Source organism: Onychomys torridus, chromosome 14 (assembly GCF_903995425.1).
Source record: "Onychomys torridus chromosome 14, mOncTor1.1, whole genome shotgun sequence".
Taxonomy (NCBI): Eukaryota; Metazoa; Chordata; class Mammalia; order Rodentia; family Cricetidae; genus Onychomys; species Onychomys torridus.
Window position 1 is genome coordinate 15,943,541 of NC_050456.1, and position 27,177 is coordinate 15,970,717.

The 27,177-nt window shown below is 38.1% G+C and overlaps 1 long non-coding RNA gene across 1 annotated transcript; it reads left to right on the plus strand.

Moving 5' to 3' along the window:
* The first annotated feature begins 293 nt into the window (after positions 1-293).
* On the plus strand, positions 294-9,924 carry LOC118595393. Its single transcript, XR_004946522.1, has 3 exons — positions 294-354; positions 8,302-8,371; positions 9,872-9,924. It is a non-coding gene; the product is annotated as an uncharacterized LOC118595393 (long non-coding RNA).
* The last annotated feature ends 17,253 nt before the right edge of the window (positions 9,925-27,177 follow it).

Sequence of the window (27,177 nt, forward strand, 5' to 3'; positions counted from 1 at the left end):
TCCCCCCTGGGAATAAACCTCATATTTTCCATGAACAGTCAGAGCTTTGGAATCCTAAAGATTAGAAACACTATATTTTGAGAACATTTTATTGTATGCTTTTTACAGTTTATTTTTTGCACACACACAAAAGGAAACTTTGTGTCAAAGTTACTAAATAGAACTAGGTTTCCCTCATTGTCTCACAAAATAGAACCATGATGTCCCAAAGGGTTAGAGATATCACTTATCTGAAAATAATAAAATGAAGAAACTGACATAATTCTGTACCACAGGAATACCGAGGAGACGAAGGGAAATGAAGCAGTGATGAAGAGGGAGGGGTCATCTCATCACTACTATTTCACTCTACAGGTAAGAAATGGAGGTTGAGAGGGTGCCGTGATAAGAGCCCAGTAACTTCCAAATGGCTGTGGGATTTTGTTCTCTGAAGTAATCAGTGAAACTTTGGAATGCTTCCCAATTCTAAGCCACTGACACGTTTTCCCTCCCAGAGTTGCAGTGGATTTGCATGCTTATTCATTTTTCTCAAGGTGTCATAACATTTGTTAACTCCAGGATTCCTGTTCCCAACTGGAAGATAGAGACACCCACGGTCAGGACTGCGCCAAGGGGAATGGACCCTTTTGTGAAGTCTCGTAAACTTTCTAAATGTTTTTCTTGAGCTGGAAGGTCAAAGGAGAGCATGTATTTGTCAGAATATTGACATGTGTAGAATAGTTTACACACATAGGGACATTTTTATTGGAATATTGAGGGTAGAAATAGGCTGTATAAGAACCAAGGTGCTGGTATACAAATATGCTGGAGAGGATATGTAACTCAAACATAAGTAGGAAACCAGTGCATTCAGGAACGAAACTTGAATTTTCTCAGGTATCCAATAAATAAGTCACGAGAATATGAAAACTAAAGGAGGAATGGATAGTGTACCTACAAATTAGAGTAGCTGATATGGCATGCTCAACAATTAATGCTGTGTTAACTTTTAAAAATTAGTTGGTGGTTTCATTTTTTTTTTTTATTTCTCCACTCACATTCATTCTTTTATCTTTCTTTGTAAATAACTGTAATTTTCTTAAAAAGAGGAAAAAATTACCAACATGTGCCCACTGGAGAAGAGAAAGGATAAAATATTTTGTATGTGACTTGGTTCATATAAATCCAAATTACTCTGAAGGAGAGTTTATCAAGTAGGTTCTAGTCATCCCCCCAGGAAATTCTTGCAATTAATTTTGTCTTTCTTAGAATAATAGTCATTCTATTATTAAATGGCACTGTAGCATTATATTCTGTCTCTAAAGGAAATCTAGTATATTATGTGTAGATTATGGAACTGAGTCCACATTGCTATTTACCAACAACCAGACATAGCATAGCGTGTACTACTATTTATAGAACTCTGTACAAGACTTCCTTATAGTTTAGTTGAATTTGAAGGTATAACACATTTTTTTTTTTTTTGCATTGTGGTGAGGCCAAAGTAACCCCTCAATACACTAACTCTGTTTAGATTAAAGAAAAAAGAAACCATACATACCACATTAGTATATTCAACTTTGTGTTGTAGGAGTATTAAAATTCAACATTAAAGAAAGTGCTCTGTTATAAGTTTTATCCCTGAAATTCATTAAATATCTTTAATGCATCTGTCCTCAACATCAGGCAGAAATCAGTATACAGAGTTTCAAATCATGCTCATCCCCTCAAAAACGCTTTAAAATGTGATTACTAAGTACCAGCAAGTATTTTTTACTATAATACATGATTTGAGAAATAGCTGTTATCAATCATCTGAAAACATTTCTTCTAAAAAACATCTTGAAACATACATCCTGTTATTATTTATGCTTTCAGTCTTCTATTTTGATTTCAATTATTAATCTGCTCCATTTCCAGAGGTCAAACCTTACCCCAACCCTGTCCAAGGTCATGTAGTTTAGCAGAGGACAACATGCTGCACTAGGAAATGTTTCAGCGTTAAATACAAATGCATGTGTGGATTAATGATGAATGCTCGGTGATTAAGGTTTCAAAGGGAGAGCTGGGGCATGAAGCAATGGGAAGAGTTTAAGACTGGTGTTAGGACTGACACAGGGATCATTTATGGGCTGAATTGTCTTGGGAAGTCCTCTGCTTTCTGTGTGGATATTCCTGCCCCTCGTCCAAGGGGCATGTTAGAACTCATGAAGTGACTCACAGTGTCGTTTCAGAGCAGCTTGGTAAAAATCCTAGTTCAAGTTCAAATTTCTATCAGTTAGTGAATAAATACATAAGGAACACGGAAAGATTCTGTCCTCTGGTATAGTTCAAATTTTAATGATCACATAACTAATATTTAGCTATTTAGACACATTTAAAAATCTATTTTCTCATTAAATGAATGATAGTATGAGTTTCATTTTTAAAGGACCACTGCATTTGTTTTACAGAGTGATCCTGATTTTATGGTTTTATTCGGTGAGAAAAAAAAGTGTGTGGCTATTTTATGTATACACAACCAGTTTGAGTACATAAAGAAAAGCCTACAGCTTTATGGGACCTCTAAAGTTTTAGAGCCTTTCTGTTTCATCCAAGGGAAAAACAACCTTAACCAGTATTTTTTTTCCCTCGTCAATATCAAGCAGTTCAGGAACTCCATAACTGTGATTATCTACCTTGAAGCCATACGGAAAGATCTAGCACAGAAGTGACCTCTAAGTCTTATTGTCCTATCCCTGAAAAAGAAGTGTATTTAAGGAGCAGTGCATTTAAGCTCCTGGAGCATGGGGTGAGGGTGTGATCCAAGACATTGTTAGTTACTTCTTGATGAGGTGACTTTTTTGTGGGGAGGGAGGACAGTTGTGCTGAGAGGTAGGTGATCTGGCCAGAGGCTCTGTGCTATAATGGTAGACACACAGGAGATTGATGGGGAACTGGTCTGAGCAGAGTGTTGAAGTGTTAACGAGAGAACTCAGATCCTGTCCATCTGACTTGACCTTCAGGTTGATGCTAGGCCAAGTGTGTTGCCTGCATGCAGTCTCCCCATCCGCAAGGAAACATGATACTTTTTGTTCTGCTTTAAATCTGCTTTTCAACATGAAGTATTAACAGAAGCATCTAGCCTAGGGTTTAAAAATGTATTCAACACAGAAAGTATTGGAAATATTTAATGCTTCAAATAATTTTCCTGAGCCTCTGAGAAATCTTGCACTAAAAATGTCTTTCTGCTGAAGTAGTTTCTAAAATATTAGTTTCCACTTTCCTTTTTTGCTCCCAGGACAACGATTTCCCTGAACCAAAACAGCTCCTTTATTTTCTTCCTTTTTTTTTTTCCTTCATGGTTCTGAAATAACCCATCCTGAAGACATAAACAATCTGCCTTGATGGCTAGCCAAGGCTGCCCTGCCACATACCTCCTCCTTCTGCACACATCCGACTCCAAGGAGCAGTAAACACAAATCTGCACCCACAGAACTGAGAAGAGGCTTGCTGCAGCTGAACACAGAGTAGGAATAAAAACAAGGGCCCAATTCAACAATATTAAATGTGCTCAGAAGACAGTCTCTGAGAGGAGGGATAAATAACCTACATAATGAAAAATTAGTTAACAGTGTTATGTAAATATTGAAGCAGCATCAATGAGGAGGCAAGGAGAAGTATTTTAAGACACCATATTATACAATGCACTGTGCACTGTTTCCTGGTGATAAGGTTTTTAAGGCATCTTTATAAGCACTGCTTCTCTGTTGTGACAGGATTATTTTTACACCTTTGGAAAGCAACTGAAAAAGAAAGCCCAGGGGGGGAAAAACAAAACAAAACAAAAAAACCAAAAAAATCCAACAACCCTGCCTAACAAAGCATCCATACTCAAATAGCTTAAACTTGAAGAAAGGACTGATTCAAGATACAAGAATAGATTGACTATTTAAGACTAAACATGCATATGAATGATATTCTTGTTCCTATTGCAATATAGCATATTCCTATCAGTGTAATGAAATGCAAAAATGGCTAAGAATGAATTTGGAGGTTTATTATTCCACTGAATTTTAAATAGTCATTAAAGGAAGTATTTCATATAATAACATCCAGAAACAATAACATATACAATGGGTGAAATTGAGTGGCTGGATAATGTAGTGTGTCAATTATCTAAAGGAAAATAGTCTAAGTTCAAGGAAATAGTCTTGCTACTGATATCAACAAATTGAATTTACCCACTATACTTTTGAGAAAATGTTGTCAATAAATTTTCTCCTTACCTCTCCACGGAAAATCCAAAGTTTATGATAACAATGTATTTAACATGATGAAATTATCTATATCTTAAGTACCTTTTCAAGAAATGGTATTGCTTTCAATGATAATGGTGCAGAAATCACTGATAGTCACAAATTCTAAACTCATGTTCAGCATCCTTTTTAAGAGATGTTAATGTCCATCACTGTGAATGCAGCATTTAGTGAAAAGAAAACCATAAATAATAGGAAAAAAATGGAAAAATAGAAATCTCTTGGATAATCAATAGTTAATAATTAAGTATAATTAATCAACCCCTCTGTCTTAGTTAGGGTTTTATTGCTGTGAAGAGATACCATGGCCATGGCAACTCTTATAAAGGAAAACATTTAATTGAGGTAGTGGCTTACAGTTTCAGAGGTTCAGTCCATTATCATCATGGTGGGGAGCATGGTGGAGTGCAGGCAGACATGGTGCTGGAGCTGAGAGTACTACATCTTACAGGCAATAGGAAGTCTACTGACACCTCGGCAGTATCCTAAGCATAGGGAAACCTTAAAACCCATCCCCATACTGACATACTGCCTGCAACAAATCCACACCTCCTAATAGTGCTACTTCCTATGAGATTATGGGGACTAATTACATTGAAACTACCACACCCTCTATATAGTCAACAGCCAATTGTCTAATTCTCTTTATATCATTTTATACTCTTTACAAATAATGCAGATACCCCATTGCTCATCTTCGTTTTACAGTCAGTTGCTGTGTTCTTAAGAGAAGCAAATGATGTTTAACGATGTTTAGTGTTACTTTTAATTTGGTCAGTAAGCCACCAAAACAAGTATGTATAAAGGAAGAGAAGTTCTTAGAGGCCCTAGTGGGCTGAATGAAGATTGGTAAATAATAGCTTTAGGAAAGGCTTTACGGTGAAATGCTATAAAAGCCAAAACAGGTGGAAATGCAAAAAGATAGACACAGACTACAATCTACAATCTGCATCTACTCAACTGGGGACACATGACCATAGAATGTATTTAGTAGTAGAAACTGGGTCTTTAGCAATTAATTGAACTATGTAGATATGTAGAGCAAGGTCAATGTAAAGTTCTTAGAAGAAAAAGAATCAATTAGAAAATTCCTATTTTGGATATGTTTATAATTTCAGACCCAAGAGCTATTGTATTTGATTCAATTATGAATGGTTAGGAAGTGTTAAGGCAGTCTCTCTGTCTGTGCTCCTTGTATAAAATCAGTATTTCTTCTTAAGTCTTTGGTAGTCAACCACTGCAGAATACTGTATACAAGGGGAATATTAGCTTTAAAAAATCTCTCATCTCCTTTTATCAGGAAGGTAGTTATCAAAATAAGTTGTAGTGTAAGTTAGTCAGTAGATAGTACATATGAGAAAAATCAGAGTAAAGAAAATACTTATGATGGTTAATCTTAGATGCAAACTTGACACACTTGGGAAGAGAAGATATCAATTGAGGGATTGCCTTTCATCAGATTGGCCTGTGGTCATGTCTCTTGGGGACATTTTTTGATTGCTAATTGTTATAGGAAGGCCCATTCATCCCACTATGGGTGTTTCCACCTCTGGGCAGATGAGCTGTGCCTGTGTAAGAAGGATAGCTGAATATGAGCTGGTGAGAAAGATACAGAATTCCTCTGTGGCCTCTGCTTCAGTTCCTGCCTCCAGTTCCTGCCCTGGATTCTATCAGGGATGGATTTTTACAGTCCTGTAAGCCAAAGAAACCCTTTCCTTCCTATTGCTTTTGGTCATGTTCATCATGGCAAGCAAAAGAAAGCCAGGATAAGATTGGTTTCTGTAGACTGCTGGCAATGGTTGAGCGAAAGCCTGATCTGACCTAGTCTGGTGATCAGATGACTAAACACCCTAACAGTCATTTTGCAACTCTCATCCAATAACTGATGGAAGTGGATGCAGAGATCCTGAGCCAGGCCCCAAGTGGAGCTCCATGTGTCCAACTGTCGAGAAAGAGGAGGGACTATAAGAGTGTGAATTGTTGAATCCAACATTGCAAAACGCACAGGGACAAATAGCCAAACGAATGGAAGCACATGAATTATGAACCAAAGGCTGTGGAGCCCCCTGCTAGATCAGGCCCTCTGGATAAGTGAGACCATTGAATAGCTTGAACTGTTTGGGAGGCTCCTAGGCAGTGGGACCGGGACCTGTCCTTGGTGCATGAGCTGGCTGTTTGGAACCTTGGGCTTACACAGGGACACATGCTCAGCCTGGAAGGAGGGGACTGGACCTGCCTGTACTGAATCCACCAGGTTTAAATGAATCCCCAGGGGTGTCTTGGTCCTGGAGGACATGGGAATGGAGTGGAAGGGCTGGGGGCAAGGTGGGGGTGGGGGCAGGAGGGGGGAGGATGGGGTTACCCATGGCTGATGTATAAAATTAAAACATAATAATAATAATAATAATAATAATAATAATAATAATAATAATAAAAGAAAAAAGATTGGTTTTCATAAAGAGATGGTATAACTAGAGCCCGTAATTATGTAGAGAAGGCATGTTTTACTGATTCCCGAGGCAGGAGTGAGAACTGGCAGTCATCCCCACTAGTTTGATTTTCTAGGTCATCAACCAAGTTGTGAAAGATTTTCATGAAGAACATTCCTCTTAGAGTCTCTGGAAAATCATTGCATTTTGAGTTAATTATACCTAACAACCACTCTTGCTTTGTTGCCCTGTTTAACAGGGCAGACACTATCAGGAAAAGGCTGATGCAATCAATATTTCTATGAAAGAGGAAACTCCAGGGAACACTTTAAAACAGCTGTCTTAATACAATAAAAGTGTGGTTAAAATCTAGGTGTTTCCTACAGTGTTGGTTTTTGAATTGTCAATGTAGAACAGAAGAAATTATTAACTTGAAGTTCTCACATCTCAAAGTTATCTAATTATGGGAGAAAATTATTCATAGAATGGACCAGAAATATTTAATATTTTGCTTTAGGTTTCACTTTAGAAATGGAGAAACATTTTGTTTTTATTGTATCATAAACATTCAAAAGATACAGTTTTTAATTGTGTGATTGCATGTGTGTGTATGTGTGTGTGTGTGTGTGTGTGTGTGTGCGCCTGTGTGTGTGTCCCTGGGTGTGGGTATGCACATATAAATGCAGGTGCCCATGGAACCCAGAAAAGCATGTCACATTTCTCAGGAACTGTAATTGGTTAAAGGTGATTGTGAGTCAAGTAGGGTGCTGGGAACTGAACTCTGTTCCCCTGAAGAATCAAGTGTTCTTAACCACTGAACCATCTCTGCCTTCCCTGCAAACATTTTTTTAACTATAAAATTAGTAATGTATAATCTAACCCGTGGTCACTTGCCACAGAAATAAGAGAGTTATGAATGTCGGTGACTCTAGTCTCCTATAGTGAATGTTTCGGAAATGAAAGCTCTCTCCTTCCTACGATGTGTTTACCGCCTAAGGTCACCTGTGCTCCAGGCATATCTCCCATTACTTGCAATAGTCAATTCAAAGGAAGGAAAGAGTTTAAAAGCTTGGAGAGGAAAAGAAGACAAAGTGTATGAAGAAAGCAGGCAAGCAATAAGGCGGAGAGAAATCTAGTACAGTATGTGGATGGTACCACTTTGACACATTTCTATATTGTATTAGATATATGCTACACATCTACAATTCCTATGTTTGTTTTTCCTATGTCAGTTTGAGTTTAGATTCTATCATTGGAAGTAGGAAGTGTCCTAATTAGTATCATAGTGTTTGAATAGATTTTATGCTTTTAAATGTGCTTACATTTCTCCCCAACTTCTCATTTTGGGACATTTAATTCTAAAATTCCAAAATGATTGGGTTGATTTAAGTTAAAACATGTGCATTGTTTGTTACAACATTGAAATTAAAAGTAAATAATAAAAATAAAAAAAGAATTAAAATTCAAATATACTAGATATCGTTGATATTGTGTTATTTTTACAACTGTCTATCTCAAAAAGCCAAACTATACCCTAGGGTAAAGCTCGATGTTAATGTTTATTATTGAAATATGCTTCTTCTATGCTCTTACAGCGTGTACAATCTTATGCTGGAAGAAGACTCTAAAGCTGGCCATCTTTCATAGAAGTTCAGGGTTCACAAAGTGAGTAGCAAACCTGGAGCTCCCTGGTGTGCACTCCTTCTCCTTGTGTTTCCCTAACTCTCTAGCTCACAAAACCCTGCTCCAAAGTGCAGCATACTTCCCAGTACTCACATTGTTATGCCATTTTCACAGTTCACATGTGTGTGCTCACTTTATGTTTGTAAATGTTTACTACCTTGAGTTTATTTCTTAAAGACATTCAGAACAGTTTCACTGCTGGAAAGATCCCAGGTGCCTTGTCTTCATCCTCCACCACATCCCTGGTGACCACTGACATTTTGTCATCTCTGAAAGTTTTGTCTCTGCCAGAGTGTGATATTGCCGGAATCACAGAGTCACAGGTTTTTGTATTGGCTTCTTACATTGAGTAGTGTGCATGTAAGAGCTTCAATTCCTTCTGTGACTTGATAGGACATTTCTATTTATAACTAAATGGTATTCAAGTATCTGGAGAGACCACAGTTGCTTTATCTATTCACCTATTGAAGGAGACCTTGATTGCTTCCAAGTTTTGGGAACTATGAACAAACTGTGACAGACATTCATATATGCAAGCTCCTGTGAAGACATAGCATCTCATCTCAGTTTGTCCCAAAGCTCACAATTACTGGATCATAGAGTGGTAGTATGCTTCCCTTTCTATGGGATGGAAATGGCTTCCAAGCTGCCTGGTTATGCATCCCCAGCAATACTGAGTGATGGCTACAGCTGATCCCTTCCAGTACTCACCAACATTTGGTGTTACATGTTTTGGATCTACTGGTCACATTTCTCCATAGTGTGATCTCATTTTGTTTCATTTACTCTTACTAATAACATAAAATGCCAACTTTTGTGCACTCCTTTTCCATTTATGCATCTTTGGTGATGTGTGTGCTTAAGTCTTTGGCCATTTTTAATTAAAAAATAAAACAAAAATCTCAGTGCTGCAGATGAAATCCAGGGCCCAGCCCATGTTAAACAGAACATTCTATCACTAAGCTACACTCAAGCCAGAGTATCCTGGTTAGTCAGGGGTTATTCTGTGACTGAGACAACAAAATCTTTCTTATTTTTAATATCTTTGTCTTTTTATTCATCTTTCTGGGGTATTAGTTTGGTGTTATCTTCCAGCCCTTCTGACAGATTTTTTTTTTTTAAATTCTAATATAATAGCATCAGTTTCTAATACTTTTTAAAGTATGTTTTCACATACTCCTATTATTGTTTTATTGATTTAAAGTTTGTATTATTTGCTTGTACTTTTAAGCTTATTTCTCTGCATTTCCTTTGGCTTTTATTTCTTAGTAAATCTTTTGTATTAGAAAATTTCCCTGAGTTTCTAATGATTCTACACTGGCAGTCTTCAGAGGAAAACATCTAGGAAATTTGTATATGACTGAAGCTTTCCATTAGGTAACTCCAATAGAGTACATTTGGCTCTAAAGCAGATTTTCTCATTGGGAAACTCATAATGGAAGAAACCATAGATGATTTTTCTTTCTTCTTTTTTTTTTTCAGAGTCAAAAATCTCCTTTTTGCTTCTGGGACAGTGTCTTGATGTTGATCACCTGGGATTTCAGGTGAGGGTCTCTTTGTTCAGGTTGCGATATTTTATGTGTTTCTATATGTTCTGGTTATGGCTATAGGGTGACCTATAAATGCCTGATGTTCCTAGGTGCATGGATCAAAGTCTAGTAATTGAACTGAATCACTCTTCTAAGGTGAAGGAGAAACAGTTGCAGAAAAATGAAAGGATATCATTTACCTGATTTTTTTTTTAATACATAGAGGCCATTATCCACCACAACTCACCTCAGCTTCCAGAGAGATTTGTGGTGTCTAGGATCACTCTATGGGAATCAACCTGATTCTCATTAACATTATGTGGATACTTTGTATATTCACATTCAAATATAAAACTTTTTGTATGTGAATAATAAATTTAGATTTCTCTTTATCACAGATTTTTCTTGAAATTGAAATTTAAAAGAGTAGAGCACACTATTTTATTAGCCACCTATCTCATCAAAATTTCCCCAGATTTATTTTGGTGAATTTTAGGATTTTTGTCTAAATCCATTGTTATGTGACTGGGGTGCTCAGCCTGGAAGGAGGGCACTGGACCTGCCTGTACTGAATCCTCCAGGTTTAAATGAATCCCCAGGGGAGTCTTGGCCCTTGAGGAGATGGGAATGGAGGGGAGTTGATGGGAAGAAGGTGGGGGTGGGAGAGGGAGGGGGGAGGACAGGGGAACCCATGGCTGATGTGTAAAATTATAACACAAATATAATAATAATAATAATGGAAAAAAGAATATATAACTCTCTATGTCTACTTCTAGATATTTTTCTTGAGAATTCTTAAATATTTCTAATACTGAAAAATACTTAGTTAGACAAACAATGTTGGTAGCTGTCAGGTGTTGTAATGCATGTACACAATCCTAGCTCTTGTCAGGCAGAAACAGAATTGTGAGTTTAAAAAAAATTGGTTTACATAGCAAGTTCTAGGACAGCCTGACTACAAAGTGAAATGACATCTAAAGAAGTTAATAGATTGATGGATCATTATGACAGTCTTTGAGTGTATAGTATTTTTCTATCATGTTTCACATTGTTATTTTTAAATTTTGTTTTCTGGTTACCTAATATCTATAATTTTTTCTGGAAAATAACTCTAGACAAAATAGCCATTTTTCATAAAAACAAAACATAAAATCTTGGTGCCTGAAAAATACGGTGGTTTGGGATCTGGTGGATTGACTTGCATGAGGATGCCTCTATGCACCTAGAACTGGCCTTGCTCAGTTTGTTTCACCTGCAGTAACCTTTCCAAAAATGATTTGCTGAGGTGCACCAAAAGTTCCTCAAAGGATTGAGCCATGGCTGATTGCTTCTTATGAAGTCCTGGCCAAGAGCTCCTCTGTAGAGCCATCTCATTACTCTTTTGGTCATGGAGATTTTAATTTCTGAGACAGGAATGCTGAGCTTTTATGCTCCTGTTATTGCAGCTCACACAGCTACAATTTTACTAGGCATAGAACCCAGGATGGCCCAAAAGTTCAACTTTCAACATTCTTTCCCCTCAAACAATTCTGGTCAATGAGATCACCTTAGAGGTTTTGTATTAAGAAAGAGGCTTCTTAAAGGAACAGACCTGTTTGCTTTTGCCTTCCTGCTCACAACATGGGTATTGGAGAAATGGAGTATCTATCGTTCACATGGCAAAATATCACATAGAACCATGAAGCATTTCTTGGGTACTTCAGTCAAATTTGTTTTAAATTTTATGCTCTGTGAATACATGAGAAAATCAACTCCCTAGTCACCAAGCTATCCAAGTTTAATGTCATTGCTGAATCAAGTATCTTCCCTGGCCTCCAGAAGGCTTTGCGTGTTGCTTGGCAGATGTTGCAAAGGATTTTTTTCAGAGTAAGATGCACATTTGTTGAGTATAGCATTGCAGAATTATTACTGTGGGTATAGTGTAGGCAGTAAATGAATCAGTGCTCCCACAGTTAACATACACGGCCTCTGTGGATTTACAGCAGCAACATTATTCATTCATCAAAAGCAAACAATTAGTGTTTACTGGTTAATGACTTTTTGTTTCTATGTATTTAGACATGTTTTAATGGAGGAGATTGGCTGGGAATGACATGTGATTTACCTCTCAATTTGAGAACTCCTTGCTAGACTATAGGAAAGATGGCATTTTAATGCAACCCGTGATATACCCATGATTGCTTATTCTTTGCAAAAGAATCAAAGTGTCTGAGGATAATAGGATATAATAGCACTAAAATGGACTTTTGTGGAGTAAACAAATAAAGGGATTAGAAAGTGCCTTGGAAATGGAGAAAAGTGCAGTAAAAGGCTAAGCATTTATTTGCATGGGTGCAACTTCTGCTGTACTGGCTGATCGAGGCTCAGAAGAGTCATAACCATGTGGCTCTGCTAAGCAAAGTATTACTGTAGTAGCTCAAATTCACTTAATATTTTTAAAAGTATTTTCCCCTCAACATGCTTTTAAAACTTGAAATGTGCAATTCAATTTATGTTCAGTATATTTGGCTGTATTTTTCACATGTTGCATTAATTTTATATTTATATATGTACTTAATTTCATTTCTAGCCAAGATAGACTAACTGGTAGAATGCTTATTTTAGTAAGTAACTATAAAACTGTATAACACAAGTGATGTGTATTTTGTAGACCTGAACTGTAAGCCCTGCATGTCTTTGGAAGTAAAATCTGCCCAGGTTAGCTGTGACTCCGTTCCTGGAGGAAATTCACTCTCACAGAATAAGAGCAGGAAACCCAAGCATGACTCATGTCTCACTGACCTCAGCAGATGAACCTCAGTTTTGAAACTGCTTGAATAGCTGGACTATGTTAAGAGACAAAGAACTGTACAGAGCAGTAGGGGCCTGAAGCCTGCATGAAGTTCATATTGGTTCCCAGAAGAAGCACTGTTGCATTTGTACAGGTAATTTCTTGGGTCTAGAGGACAGCTTCATTCAGGAGCAAAAACTATAAGAAGTCAGCAGAAGTCATGCAGCCAGGGGATGCTCACATCTAGGGCGTGGCTGCTTGATGAGGCCTTGATGAACACCTCAGGAATGTCCCTGACACTCTAGAAAATCCATGATTAGAAGTAACAGCTGGAGAATAATGGCTGTATGCTAGGAGTCAAGCCAAAGCCAAAGAGACCCTTTTTCATACAAAATAAAACAAATGTTATAGCATAAAGGAAGACCCACCTGCAGTCTGTATCCAGTTCAGAACTCAGCATACTTTACAAGAGACAATATGATACAAATAATTTAGTTCCAATCTATGTGTCAGGTCTGAGTGAGGCAGATAATTAAGGGTAAGATCAGGACTAATTGGAGAAATTGATAACATATGAAGCTTTGACCTGAAGGGAAGAAGTGTAGCAGTAGCACAGAAAAGGGTAGAGAATTAATAAGAAAGGAAAAAAAGATCCATTTTACCATTCATAGCGTGAAGGAGCCTGAAGAGACGTAGCGATACTGTAAATGTGCATTCTTTCTTGGGTTTATTTTTCAGAGGACAATCCTGGGATGACCACAATAGGGCTTTGGGGTGGAATGCACATGGCAATTCTTATATTTATTTTGTAAATTTACATTTGTTTGGAGTTTAAAAATACTAAAAATTAAAGACAGAGAAATTAAAAATATTGAGAAAAATATAATTATTGCCACCCCTTTTTTTAGGCATAGTATTAGATCTGATAACCACTCTGTGCTAAATGATGCCAGTTCTTGGATTTCCTTCTTGTAATATGTCATCATATCATAAATAACAATGTATTTTCAGTGAACATCGGTTTTAGTCCTAGTCCTTGAAAACACGTTAATGTTGTAGAGATAAAGTATGTTTTCTTCCTAGTCTAACAATGCCAATAATTTACTCAGGGTCAGGACATGGAAGTCAGTGGATTTTTAACCAAAATGAAGGCACAAATAATAATCATTTAGAGAAAAATATACACATGCCCCCCTATCTCCACAACACACTGAGTTGACATCCAGGAGCTTGCTGATACGTGGTGAGAAAGTCTGGCAAATGCCAGGGAAGCTTTTCTTAGAGGTCTCTAAGCCTTCAGGGGATGCTGCCAAAGCTTGACTCAAGTAACTGGCAGGAGGCAGAAGCTCTTGAACACTTCTTGTTCCTACTCCCAGAGTCATTTTAGGTTATTGGCACACATCTTGTAGTTTCTCCTGAAGTGACCTCTGAGATCCATGGAGCCCTATGATGACCTTTCTTGTTGCTTAGGCAGATACTTTGCAGAAGAGACCTCTATGAGGAGGTACGTTCTAATGTGTGTGTAGACAGAGACAAAGGCAAAGAAAGACACACACACACACACACACACACACACACACACACACACACAGTGGGGGCATTTAAGATTTGTGAGAACACATTTTTTGACTAGAGTCATTGAGACTTTATCTTGACTCATGTCTTTGCCTGTTGACTTTTTAACCCTTTTTTGTGTGCTGAAACCTACTACACTGTTCAAAATGATATGTAGCCTGAAACAGCTACTGTTCAGGAGAAACAAAATAGGAAATGTTTGGAGGGAAATATGATGTTTTGATTATAGAATGAATCATCAAATTTTAATAATTTTGAACATTATATTCCCTTTATTTTCGACTCCAACATTGATAACATGACTTCTTTAAAGAATTATATATTTTTTGATGTAATCTCTATATAGCTTGTGTCTATCATGAAAGCAATATATATGCTTATAATGAATAACTATATTCCAAGACAGCATGGATAAAACCAAAATTTTGTTAACAGACTTCAAGTCATTTTTGGTTATTTTTCATTATTTTAGCTTCAGGAGCAATGCATTGTATTAGTCATTGCCACTAGTTCATTATACATTTAGGTTATTATCCCTTATATAAGAACAATTCAAGTTTAATTTACTTTTGAGTAGAGAGTGGGGTTTGTATACCATGTCCTTTCTGTCTTCCAAATCAGTCCAGCTATATGCTTAAGATTCTATGGCTTCTCTCTGCTAAGTCAATAGCATTTATTGCCCCTTATCATAATCCAGGTATCTGAGATCTTTTTGCTTATGTCTATAAGCAAGGCAGTACTTCATTTTCATATACAAAGCATAATGGAATGTACTCCCATTATAATGACTGACTGCTAGTAGCATCCTAATATTACCTCCTGATTATTGCTAGGATTGTCTTAGAAGACCCTCATGGGCACCAAACCAGTTGTCAAAATATTCCATTGCCTAGTATCCTTCCTGTTTCTTACCTCTTCTACTCCAAATTTCATATATAAATTTCTGCTTTCAATAGATGTTTTTAGAGAGCCCTCACTTATAGTTACACCCATTATGAATGTATTAGCGCAAGTCCAGGGTTGTTGTTTTATTTGCTTCCCAACCTGCAATCTGTAGGATACCAGAGCAACTCACCCTGGTGAAGAGAAGGAAATAGTTTCTTAACCTACTCTATGTCCCACACCATCACATGCATCCAAAGAAGCCTAAAATCTGAAGCTATCCTCAGTCTTCCTCAGTCTATTTGTCTATAAAAATTGTGTGTGTGTGTGTGTGTGTGTGTGTGTGTGTGTGTGTGTGTGTGTGTTTCTGTAGGGACATGTGCATGGGTATGTGTGTGAAGGCCAGAGATCAGTATTGGGAGTATTGGGTGTGGGCCGTGTTTGATCTTCACCTTGCTTTTTGAATGGAGCCTCTTAATGAATTTGGTTCTCACCAGAGCCTATTATTGAACTCAAATCTTACCAGTTGACTTTTGACTTGGTTGGCCCCTCCCCCATGGCTCCAAATGCTGGTGTTATAAATGCATATTGCCATGCCAAGCCTTTACCTGGGTACTACAGATCGAACTAGATTTCAGGTTCTCATAATTGACAGCATCCAAGCCTTTAGAATCCCGAAGTAATCACACACTACAACAAGGGTTGCTCTTATGCTTCTTTCAGTCTTCCAAAATGCTTTAACTCTAGATGAAGTTCATTCAATCACTTCCCTTTATAAAATAAAAATGATTGTTGTTGTCAGTGGAGTCAAGGATACTAGTAACTGGCTGCAGCATGAGTTCTTTAGAGTAGTAATTGAGAGTTCTTAATTCAATGTTTCAGTCAATGTTCTATTGTATCAAAATGCCCGATGCTAGAAAATGTATTAAGATAAAAAGTTTGTTCATCTCATAGGTATGGAGATTCAGCCTTTTGGTGCCATTGTCTATTTAGTTCTTATGTGTCTTCTGACTGCATCATATCATGGTGAGAGTACATGGGAGACAGCCATCCCTCAGAAAAAAAACAGGAAGTCATAGAAACAGAGCCAGGTTACAATTATTACAGATTGCTTGCTCAGTAAGTATGGGGCCATGATAATATATAATTGTCTTTAGAAGATGTACCTCAAGGACCTAATCATATCCCTCCAGATATCATCTCTTAAAGGTCTTGCTTCTTTACTTTCTACATACAGTAAACCAAGTTCAGAATACACGAGACTTTTGTTGGTTTTCCCAAACCATAAATGAAAAAAAATGTGGTGTCTAGATTCTAGCCACTCAAATGCAGCTCATCTAGGTAAGCAATATCTCATAAAAATATTTTCAGAGTCTTGTTTAGCAGTTCTCAAGTTTTAAAAGTTCTCTATTTTCTCTAGAATGGCTTAAAAATAGACCCAGAAGGCACAGTTTTCTCTATTCCCATGCATGGTTGTGTTTCAGCAGGTGTCACAAGAGAAAACTAGTGAATCCAAAAAGTTCCTATCTCATCTCTATAAGCCCTGTGGTACAGCCATGCTTGTAATCATCACTAGTGAAGAAAGGAGGTTCTCCATTCTTAATACTAGCTGGATCATGGCACTATGCTTGTCAGTTTTTGTGTGATTAGTAACACCTATGCTGTGATTGCCTTTGTAGTCTTACAGAAGATCAAACTTCCTAGCTTTCTCTCTACATGCAAGTTTGCACTTAGACATCAGATCTGCAAACTAGAAACTTCTATTTACATTTGAAATATTTTCACTTACAGAGAAATAAGAAGCAATTGCTGATTCTTGCAACTCAGTATCTCAAGGTTGTTGATGGGTAGAGAATGAGATGTCTACTAAAGGCTCATGAATTCAAAATTTATTCATGAAACTATGGGCCTTGGCTGGGAACTTGTTTTTGAATAATTCAGTTACTTATTGGATAACGTTTCCTGTGTTGTTATATACCAGGTGTTATCCAAGATAGAAGTAACAAGATGACAAAGGTCAACAATAAAGGAAATTCTGAAGTTACTGGTTTTGGAAATTCTATGGGAACAAAGCAGAAAGTGTCTATTGGGAGGGAGATGGACATCTCACTGGATATTGAAATGTCCAAACAAGTACTGATGAAAGCAAGGGTAACGGGGAAAAAGATAGATGAGAGGTTTGAGGGAACACTCAAGGAACAAGCTGATCTACTCTCATGGATATGATCCAGAAAGAGGCTCAGGAACTGAAGTTAGCTCCTAGAGTTGACCTAGTCGAAAATGAAGGGCGAGGGGCAGAAGAACTGAAGGTGACTCCTGGAGATCATCTAGTCTAATGATACAAAGGGAAAGAGAGGCTGAAGAACCAGGGGGCACTTAGTGCCTATGCTGCCAAACCCTGGTTGTCTTGATTCACGTGCACACTCAAACTGTAAAAAGACTGGTCTGTTTTGTGAACCACTTAGAAATGTCACTGATCCCAGATAATTTCCAAACTCTGAGAATTTTGTTCATTGAACAAACCTTTGGCTCATACTCAGTGATCAAGCAACAGAGTAAACATAAAAACCCACAGACAAATAAACAAACAGCAAAACCTCAAGCTTACTGAACCCTAGTGAAACACAAACAGGCTATCTTCAGCCCCAATTTCTGACCTTGGAAAAGTGATATCATCATGCCTTTGCCTGGCTTTGGTTGTCAGGAGGAGTTGGGAACAAAGACCCAGCAAGCAGTGTGAAACGAACATTGATTATTGACAGCAAAGATACGAATTTCCTCAAGTGGACTTGTCTTTTAATTGCATTTATTTGCCTTGCTGTTTTGAGATAGGGTCTCATGTAGTAGCACAGGTTAACATTGAACTTGCCTGTAGTTAAGACTGGCCTTCAGCTCCTCCTTCTCATAACTCAACTTCGCAGGGTTGAGAAGATATGCCACCATGCCTTGTCTGAGAAAGTTTCTCAAGTCATAATTTTATTTTTTGGGTGTGTGTAATTTTGTCATGAATTTAATCACAGCATGAAGGTTTTGTTTGATGCTTGCTTGAGTCCAATAAATACTGAAGTATTTATTTAACATCTAAGCGGTAATTTCCCTTGTTTGGAGAGACTAGAAAAGCCCATTCATGGCATAGATAGCTTGGCACAGTGAAGTACATTATGGGTTGGCTTATGTTGTGGTTTGAAAGTGAACTGTCCTCTGTAGTCTCATGTGTGTGAATAACTTGTGGCGCTGTTTGGAGGTAGATCTTTCCTGGAGGAGGTGAGTCATTGGGAGGGGTCCTTGAGGCTTTGTAGCATGGCCCTACTTCCTGTTCACTCTCTCTTTCAAGATACTGATGCATAGTGGAGGGCCAGCCTCATGTTCTTGTTCCCATGGTTTCCCTGACAAATGCACTCCTCCACTTCTGGAACCTAAAGACAAAATGAGCCTTTTCTATGTCAAAGTTGCTTTTGCCTGTATATCTTACCACAGCAACAGGGATGATTAACTTGGTAGGTCTTTTGGTCCATTGACAAAGGAAAAAAATATGATTCAAGGCCCTATCATCTCCTCTAAACACATTAAAATCTGGACTGTTTTCATTCTGTAAGAAGTAGACATGAGCTGAGACATACAAAGATTCTGGTTCTAGAGCAAAGCCTTCAGTGGAGAGCAGCACACCTTTACACTTGTTAGCAGAAGTTTTGTATATACCAGAATACTAACAATTTTTTGTGAATATTTCCACCAGGCTGATGAGCTTATACTGAAATATGGGTTTATTGTTTTGGAGGGCTGAAATAGACAGGACTATGTACTAGCTGATTTTGGGTGTGAACTTGACACAGCTAAAGTCATTGGAGAGGAAGGAGCCTCAGTAGAGGAAATGTCTCCATGAGATACATGCAGCTGTAAGGCATTTTCTCAATTAGTGACCAGTGGGATAGGACCAAGCCCATGGTGGGTTGTGTCATACCTGGCCTCTGTTCTTGGTTTCTTTTAAGAAAGTAGGCTGAGCAAGCCAGGGGAAACAGGCCAGTGACCAGCACTCTTCCATGGTCTTTGCATCAGCTCCTGCCTCCAGGTCCCTGTCTTGTTTGAGTTCCTGTCCTTTATTTCCTTCAGCAATGAGCAGCAATGTGAAAATGGAAGTCAACTAAACACTTTCTTACCCAGCTTGCTTTTTGGTCCCAGTGTTCTATCATGGCAATAGAAGTCTGAAGATAGACTGATACAGGTTTTGCCAAAGATGACTTTATTTGCTGAAGTAAATGATGTGGTTAGAATTTATTCAAAGGGTCCTGGAAAATACCACCCCCCCCATACAATTCTATCCTTGACTAGCCAAAAGAGTGCTGTTCATTCTACTTTTGCATAACATGAAAATGTCCTTCACATAGTGAGTTAGGAGATTCACCATGAAGAATGACAGTCACAACTCTAAGGAGCAAGATGTCTTTTTTTTTTTTTTGAGAACCACACCAAAGAAAATGAAAACTTGGAAATCAATTTCCTTGATATTTAATACTGAGGATATTTTTTAATTTACATAATGCAATTTATTTCTATTTTTATTCCAGAATGTTTTGAGATTTTTTTTGCCTGAAAAGTGAAAGACAGAACTATTCACTCACAAATGATTAAAATCATCCTTCCACTGTGAAGAAGCCAACTTAGTATGTAGAAATGTTGAATACCTGCAAAAGTATTTGTGTATGTGGCTAAGTTCAAATTGTCAGAAAAAAAAGAATGAGAAGGTAAGAGAGGTTTTCCTTAGTTTTGAAAGAAATCTAGTGAACCTTAGAGAACACTTTATTTGTTTATTTATTTTTCCCAAACAGGGTTTCTCTGTGTAGCTTTGCTTCTTTCCTGGAACTCACTCTGTAGCCCAGGCTCTGCCTCCAAGTGCTGGGATTAAAGGCATGTGCCACCACCACCCGCCTCTTAGAGAACATTTTAAACTTCATTATTAAATGATCTTTTAGAAATGTTCAGCCTTAATAGCCCATCATTCTGCTCCAGAATGGGGATTCAGAATCATACTCCAGTAGAAGCTTGGTGTAGTTAGAGTTTTCCTGTCTGGCCCATAGTCAGGACAAATCTCTCTTACCCGCCAGTACTTCCTGCCTGGTCGGTAGAGCATGAGACTCTTAATCCCAGGGTTGTGGGTTCGAGCCCCACATTGGGCGCCATTTGTAGTTAGAGTTTTCCTGCCTGGCCCAGTCAGGACAAATCTCTCTTACCCGCCAGTACTGCCTGCCTGGCCACTGGCCAATCAGAACTTTATTTACACAGAGTGATATCCACAGCACTTCTCCTTTTTTTTTTTTTTTTTTAAGGAAGGTTTTAACTTTTACATAGTATAATTACATATAACAAAACAATTATCAAGCTAGAATTACAGTTACAACATTAAAGAAGATATCCTATCTATCTTATATTTGTGAGTCTAAGGTTTTATATGTAACTAATCTTGTATCATAACTGAGGAAATTATAACTATCTAGTCTTCAACCACATCAAAGACCTCAGAAGGATATAATATTACCTGAGAACTGGGAGAAGGATGCAAGCAACTTTCAGGAGTCTTGCAAGGTAGACAGAGACAGCTGACAGCCTGGACAGTCATCTAATGTTCCTTTGTAAAGTTGGGGCATCTGTCTTTAGCTCACAGGGCTAGAGTCTCTTGGTTACTTTTTTTAGTGTCCTGTAGAATGTCTGGCAGTTTCCTCTGTGAAGCAGGAACCTGAAGGACCATTTTGTCAAGCAAAGTTCAATGGTCACCTTTCTATGGGTCCTGCATGTCCAGTTAATCAAGCAGTCCAGGCAAGAACAGTTTTTTGCCCAAATGGCTATTTTTGTCAAGGTGAAGATAAACTCTATATGAAGTGTCTTCAATGTCCATCCTCCTCTCTGAAGTAAATCAGTGCTACCAGGAGCAGACATGTCTCATTGTCCAGAAAGTCTAAATTTTTAAAATATTTTAAATGCCATATTTTGTAGACCTTTGAAGTGTTTGAAGATTATCTGTCTATCTGAAATATATCTATGTATATCTAGAAAACTTAACATGACTATAAGTTTAACTATCATAGAAGACTAATTGATCTGTATTTCTTAATTATCCATTACAATCTAAATGAGTTGCATAAACATAACATCTCAAATGAGAGTAGAAATATATATACAGTGTAACAAAATTAACTTTGTAATTAAGTTTGTATCAATAGACTAAAATCTATACCAATGTAAGACATTTTAAACAAGTTGTTGTTCTTTAAAAGTAAGTGCATTAATCTACCCTTTTATCCTATTATATCTATATCATATGCCCCCCCTTTTTTTTAGAAAGAGATTACATTTATAATCAACCTGATTTAAATAAAAATACTGTTTTTTTTTCTGTCCCACATCAGAGGGCTCTTCTGATTTGGGACACACAAGAATTTCTTAACCTTTTTTTTAAACAATATGTCTGGGTTTAGAGAAGGAGTGAGCCAATTCCATCTCTAAAGCCAGCTTGATAATTTTGGGAAACTGGGCCTAGTTTTTCTTACTACTTCCTGCTGAAGGGGGGCGCTGTATCTTATGGGGACATAAAGAAAATTTTAGGATTATGGAGTAGTCCATTAGGGTGAACCTCTGAGCCAGTTGCCTTGAAAGCATTCTGGATGTTGGATCATCTGGGCCATGGTGTCATGGGAGACCTTTCAGGTGGTCTTGGCTGATCAAACCTGATGTATCTTAATCTGGAACAAATCCACAGCCTCTGGCTTTCTGTGGAAACAAAAGCAGAGACTATTTTTTAAAGCAACATATCCTTATATCCAAATTTTGAAGTCGTTACCTTTAAAATTTACATATTTGTTTAACTCAACAGCTTTTATGATCAAATCTTTTTTTGCAGTTAAAAATCCCAAAGACAACATAAACCAGATTTTCTGTGTAATATCTATCTTTGTAAGACTAAAACACCGCTGTGGCTGCTGGCTCCGCCCACCTCAGCTTTCCAACATGGTGGTGGTACAGTTTACCGCCAGCTCTGGGTCTGGAGCCATGTGTACCATCAACTATCAGAAGCAGTTCTATCAAAGCAGTGCATAGCCCAGAAAACTTTTTTTTTTTTAACTAGCAAAGGCTAAATCCATCATACAACAGAGTAAAGTGCTGCTTGTAGACTCCTCATTCCCGCCACATTGCAGGTCAGACACACACGCCAGAAACCCACCACAGTAGCTCAAACCGGCAGACTGCTGCTAACTTGAGAGAGACAACTAGGAAGTTCTTTTTAGCTCTGTTTTAGAATCTTTTTTCTCAGGTTTTAGGTGGAAATTCTTGCCCCACGTTGGGCGCCATTTGTAGTTAGAGTTTTCCTGTCTGGCCCATAGTCAGGACAAATCTCTCTTACCCGCCAGTACTTCCTGCCTGGCCACTGGACAATCAGAACTTTATTTACAAAGAGTGATATCCACAGCAGCTTGGTCTTTGTTTACCATTAAAATGAATATTGAAACACTGAGTTTAGTGTCCTAGGGCTGCCATTGTCCCAGGTGAAGGTATTTCAGGCTGAGGAGTCTGAGGTCTTCCTGCTTGGAATCATATGGCTTCCTTCCTGATGTGTCTTCTCACTGGCTTTTGTCTGTGACCACCCTCCTGGTGCACTGTGTGTCACATTTTCTCTTCCTCTGAGGAGTCCAGGCTCATTATATTAACATCCTCCAAGAAGAACTTACTTAGTGTAATCATCATGTCAGAGGAATTGTGTCCAAACAGAGCCACATATTGAGAAACACTGGGGCATAAGATGTCCTCATTAGGCTTCTATTGCTGGGTTAAAACACCATCATCAAAAATAAGTTGGGGAGGGAAAGAGTTCTTTTATTTCAGGTTATAGTTCCATGTCACAGTCCTTCATCCAAGAAAGTCAGGGCAGAAATTCTAGATAAGAACCCAGGGTCACAGAAATTATAATGCAGAGGCCACAGAGAGCTGCTTGTTGGTTTGCTCTGCATGGCTTGCTCAGCCTGCTTTATTACAGACCCCAGGACTACCTGCCCTGGAGTGGCTCTACTCCCAATGAGCTGGGCCCTCCTACCCCAAACACTAATTAAGAAATTATTCCACAGCTTTGCCTAAAGGACAATTTTTTCTGCAGAAATTTTTGTAATTAAGATTAATTCTTCTCAGATATGTTTAGTTTGTGTCAAATTGGCCAAAAAAAATAACCAGCACTGATGTCAACATATGAATGTACATGTATGGGAAGTTGAGGGACAATCCAGTAAAACTGGTGGTTTGGGTGGAAAGTAGAAACTGCCTCACATCATGAGCTTCCTTATAGAGTAAGTAAAGAAGAGAATTTCATTATGACATCAGATATGCCAGAGATGAAAACTGTGATTTAAGAGAGTTGTGGAAGTGTAGAAAGGAGTCACGTTAAAAAGAAGCATTCAATTACTTATGTGCAATGATGAGGTCAGTTATCTGGAGTGTAACAAGTGTTTTCTCTCTGAGAAATGTCATAATGAAAAGCACACATACTTCAAGGAATTTAAAAACAACCTAGTTTCCTGTTCACTTGGCTAGTAATATGAGAGAATCCAGTTTCTTAATGTCTTAATTCTTGTCTCACCCTCTTCTCTTTGTGTTTGTTACTTTGCTCTTCTCTATTAATATTTTCTCCCTCTCCCCTCCCATCTTTAGCTCTTTACCTTTCTCCCTAAACTGCCACATTTTTGTTCCTGATTCAACCTGTAAAATATAATGAGACAATTCTGAGCTGAACTGTAAATGCTGACTGCTCAGGGGACAAGCCTAATCAAGCCCACTAGCTTGAGTTTGTTGCCTAGTGACATGGAATTTTGGATAATATGTTTGTTTTCAAGAATGGCTTTTGTGCATGAGTGTAGGGGACATCTGAGAATGGGAGAGCCATGTTAGAAGTGAGGAAGTAAAAAGTCAGAGCCAGAGTTATTCTTTCTATGGAGTACAGTAGTCCCAGCACAGGATTAGAAGGTCAAAGGAAGATTTGGATACATACTTAGTTTGATATTAAACAGCCCAGGCTACTTAAATACTCCATCCAAAAACTAAAACCAAAACAACCTCGATTCCCCCAACCAAAAACATATTTACTCTTTTAAAATAAGAGTCTATGGTAAAAATGTGAATAGAAAACTGCCAGAGTCTTGAGGTAGTTCAATTCCCAATTTTCTGAGAAACCGCCATACTGATTTCCGCAGCAGTTGTACAAGTTTGCATTCCCACCAACAGTGGATGAGTGTTCCCTTTGATCCACATCCTCTCCAACATTGACTGACATTGGTGTTTTTGATCATAGCCATTCTGACAGATGCAAGGTGGTATCTCAGAGCCGTTTTGATTTGCATTTCTGTGATGATTAAGGATGTTGAGCATTTCTTTAAATGTCTTTCAGCCATTTGTGATACTTCTTTCATGAATTCTCTGTTTAGCTCTTTAGCCCATATTTAAATTGGATTGTTCAGTATTTTGATGTATAGTTTCTTGATTTCTTTATATACCACTCTTGGGCATATACCCAAGGAATGCTCAATCATACCACAAAGATACATGCTCAACTATTTTATAGCAGCACTATTTAAAATAGCCAGAAACTGGAAGCAACCTAGATGTCCGTCAACTGAAGAATGAATTAAGAAAATATGGCACATATACACAATGGAGTACTACTCAGCAGAGAAAAACAATGACAGAATGAAATTTACAGGCAAATAGATGGAACTAGAAAAAATCATCCTGAGTGAGGTAACCCAAACCCAGAAGGACAAACACGGTATGTACTCACTCATAAGTAGACTCTAGATATAAAGCAAAGAACAATCAGACTGCAACCCACAGAACCATGGAGGCTATATGTATAGCAGGGTGAACCCTAGGATGACTGTGGCTTATAATAAGCTTTGGTTTTACTCAATTACTGAGCAAGCGTCAATGAAACATTTCACTATTAAGATAAGAATTTATACAGTCTCAATAAATAAATAAATAAATAAATTTCAAAAAATAAAAGAAAACTGCCAGAGAAAAGCTGGAGAGATGCACAGGGGAAAGAATACTCTACACTTAGAGTAATTTGAGCAACTGTGTGTTCTGAGGAAGAGTCCATCAGCACTCAAGGAGACAGACTAGGTAAAATGAAGAAGACTGGCAGGATCACCATCCTGAAGGTGATGATGCAAGAGACAGCAGACCCGAGGCCTGGAATACAGGCCTAGCAGTGTTCAGGGCATCAAGGCAACTCATTTCATATAATTTGTATTTGTCAAGAAAGTAAAAGCAGTGGTGGTGGTGGTGGGTGGGGTAGGGGCTCTCCAGAGATTAGAAGTCTTGGAAAGGATAGTGAGTGTTCAGAATGTTTGAGAAGACTAACAGAGGAGGGAAGCGAACTTTTGACTTTGAGGAATCTTAGTTTGAAAGTAGAAAATGAAGCAACTCCAGTAATGTTGAGGCAGGACTTGGTTTTATGGTTTTGCAATTATCAGAGAAAGACAAATTATAAAAAATAGTAGGATGGTTTTCATCATGAATACATCCTGATACATATCCTTAAATGGAACCATTTCCCTCTAGAAAGTGAGGGGATGCTCTGGGGCCCCAGAGATGTGTTTTCCTCTCTTGGCACTGTTGCAAACTCCCAAATGTAGTCTGTCAGCTGCCATAACAATTGGGAGAACAGCTCATTTCTTTCAAGTGTGGCAAGTGGAAGATGTGAGCTATATTTTATTTTTATGGTTCTACTTTTAGGCTATGTCAGCTGTTTTTAGATTGACAATAAAATCCTTATTGCTGGGAGAATTATAATACATAGATTTCCCCCCTTAAGTTTCGTATTTTCCTTTATAGAACTATTTAGGGATGGTTGGAGAGAGTAGGGGAGGAGGAGAGAGAGAAATAAAAGGGCAAGGCAAGATCATTTAAATAATTCTGTTAAGGCTTAAGCATCCAGTGTTATTGGGAGAGAGTGGGACAGACTACAGATATAGACACATATTGGTTCTCTGTATTGATTCCTTACTGTTGCTAGAGACCTGGCTATAGTGAGTTCTGATGTTGCTGTTTGTTTGTTTTATAGCCACTTCTTATTTTAGAGTAATAGCAATTGGAAAATGGATATTGGTTTTTTGTAAACTATCCCTCTATCTTTTAATCGTGGTTTTGGAATTGTAGTATAGTACTTACACACTATCAGCATGCTATATCATTCTTTCCTATCTCAACCTTTTTGTTGAATGTCTACTGAGAACCAGCCATAAAATAAAAGATTTCAGGATGCAAATGTAGATAATGCATCAGCAGAGAAATCCTGGCTGTGGTTTTTGCCAGCCAGTTCCCAGGAGGAAAGTAATGCCCTCAGGTGATCACTCATCCAGAGATAAGATTCCCAGGCCAGAGCATCATTGTCTGTATTCAACATTTTGTTGTACCTAAGTGTACTTCAGGGTACCTGAAGCTGGGTTCTTGTCGAATACTCATTAAATTCTCTGTCTCTGTCTGTCTCTCTGTCTCTGTGTATGTCTCTCTCTCTCCCTCTCTTCTTCCTTTCTTTATTTATTCTTTCTCTCTCCTCTCATTTTCTTTCTTTCTTTTTCTGTTTCTTCTTCTCTATATGTTACAACCTCATCACAGTTTCCCTTCCTTCCTCTCCTCCAAGTAACCACTCACCCCACCTCCCCTCTCTGTTTCTCATCCTCTTCTCCATTTCCCTTCAAAAAAGAGCAGGCCTCCCAGGTATATCAACCAAACATGGTATATCAAGGTGCAACAAGAGTAAGAATATTCATTAATATTAAGGCAGAATGAGGCAACCCAGTGGGAGGAAAAGGGTACCCAAAGCAGGCAGAAGAGTCAGAGACATCCCACTCCCACTGTTAGAAGTCCCACTGGAAGACCAAGCTACACAGTCATAACATATATGCACAGGACCTAGGTCAGACTCATGTAGGCTCTCTGATTGTCAGTTCAGTCTCTGTGATCCCCTATGGGCTCTGGTTAGTTGATTGAATGGG